Below are 2,027 nucleotides of genomic sequence, written 5' to 3'. Positions count from 1 at the left end.
TACTTATTTATTTATTTATTTATTTATTTATTTATTTATTCAAAGGTACACACAACAGGTTGTAACTAAAAGTGGTCCAAACATAAAAACAAAAGATCCTAATCTAAGTGACAACCCCTAATAGGTGTACACAGCAACCTACCTACTCTCCTATAGATACCTACTCAAATATGATAACTGAATAATAATAATTAGAGATATCGCGCAAGTTTAATTTTTACAAACGGACTCCGTCTAATTCGGTTTGGTTGACAGGAATGCGTACACTGATATGTTTTGTTGGAACATATTGTTACTATGAGGCGCCCCATCTAGTGGAACATCTATATCGCTGGGCGTCGAGAACACTCGTCCCGTGCCCGCCCCGGCACCGTCACGTGACCGGATGACGTCAAGCCGAAACCTGGAGGCATTGTTTCCCTTTGCCAGATCTTTCCATACAATGTTGTATAAGCAAGTAGTTAAATGTGTTTCAATTTCTTACCTTTACAGGATTTTCAACGACATCCAAAACGGAGATGGTTCTTAATTCAGCCCGTTTTTTTTTTTGCTTTAGAATATGTCGTCAAGTAGAATGGACTTCGCGAGGTTTTAAGCAGAGTAGGATTGTTTTAAGTCGGTAGAAATCCGCCTTAAAACTAAAAAAAAAAAACAGAGAGATATTCAGTATGCTTACTTATTAATTTCTATTTACGAGTCTCATGTTTATAACTTGAAAAACTTAAACTTAATAAAAATAGATTGTATCGAATCACTTCACAACCTTACATTCCTAATCCCTTCGATTCCACTAAACCCCGGTTAAAGTTGATTTCAAACTACGGAATATAAAATATTATATAAATATCGCTCACCCTACTTTTAAATGTCACTGTTCACACTGTTAGATGTGATAATATCATATCTAACAGTGTAACATAGTTTACATCATTCTCATGTTGCACTAGCAACGTAACGTACCTATGTGCGTTGCGTCTGAATTGTTTCAGTATTTTCATCGGCACGCTCAACCGGCCCATTAGCTCAGTTGGTTAGAGCGTCGTGCTAATAACGCGAAGGTCGCGGGTTCGATCCCCTCATGGGCCATAGATTATTTTTGACTAATTAAACAAATAATTGCCATACTTCATATCAATATATTTTTTTCCGTATTATGTACCGAGCTCATATCGAGTTATTTTTCAAACTCTTTAGCTTAACGTATTTTCAAGAACAAAGTCCCAAGCTAAGTTGGGAGTATCGCTGAAGGGCAAAATCCGCAATAAGGAAATCCGTAGGGGAACCAACAGGACCGACAAAGCTCAACGAATTAGCAAGCTGAAGTGGCAGTTGGCAGGCCATGTCTGTCGCAGAACCGTTGGCCACTGGGGCAGACGTGTTCTGGAGTGGAGACCGTGTACCAGCAAGCCCAGTGTGGGACGACCTTCAACCCGCTGGACTGACAACCTGGATGGATGAGGGAGGCGGAGGACGGTGTGTGGAAGGTGAACTTCACCTTCCACACACCGTCCTCCGCTGGTCCTCACCTGGTGAAGCGCTCTTGGGAAGGCCTATGTCCAGTACCTAGTGGATGCAGACAGGCAGATTGATTGCATGTTATCATTAAGTAGGTAGGTCGGTATCTATCGTCAGTGAATTTCTAACAGTGCGTAGGTAGTACCTACCTAAGTCATTTTTTAACATTTTAATGTTAAAAAATAGTTTACAACCTTAATTATTGTTATTAAAGATATTTTAATAGCACGTCTTTTATTTCATCAATAACTTCATTTAAAATCCTTTTTACCCGACTGCGGCAAACCCAAAAGAAAGGGTTACGATTTTAGCAGTCTATGTATGTATGTTTGTATCTAAATTCTGTGCGTTCCTAGTGACTAAATTACTTACTTGATGAATGAGGTGTCAATACAGTTTTATTACTCTCATAAGTATAATGGATTCTAGCCCCATAAACCACCGCTATACAAAACATCACATCTTTTTATTACTAGACCCTGTTTACAAGCCTAAGTAGCAAACTATCAAAA

The 2,027-nt window shown here is 39.0% G+C and overlaps 1 non-coding gene across 1 annotated transcript; it reads left to right on the top strand.

The window, feature by feature from the left end:
* Window positions 1–1,012: 1,012 nt before the first annotated feature.
* Trnai-aau lies at window positions 1,013–1,086 on the top strand. The gene has a single exon. It is a non-coding gene; the product is annotated as a tRNA-Ile (tRNA).
* The last annotated feature ends 941 nt before the right edge of the window (window positions 1,087–2,027 follow it).

This window comes from Maniola jurtina, chromosome 1, assembly GCF_905333055.1.
Source record: "Maniola jurtina chromosome 1, ilManJurt1.1, whole genome shotgun sequence".
In the NCBI taxonomy this organism is placed as follows: Eukaryota; Metazoa; Arthropoda; class Insecta; order Lepidoptera; family Nymphalidae; genus Maniola; species Maniola jurtina.
Note: the sequence above shows the minus strand (reverse complement) of the source record. Positions and strands in the feature narration are given on the sequence as shown.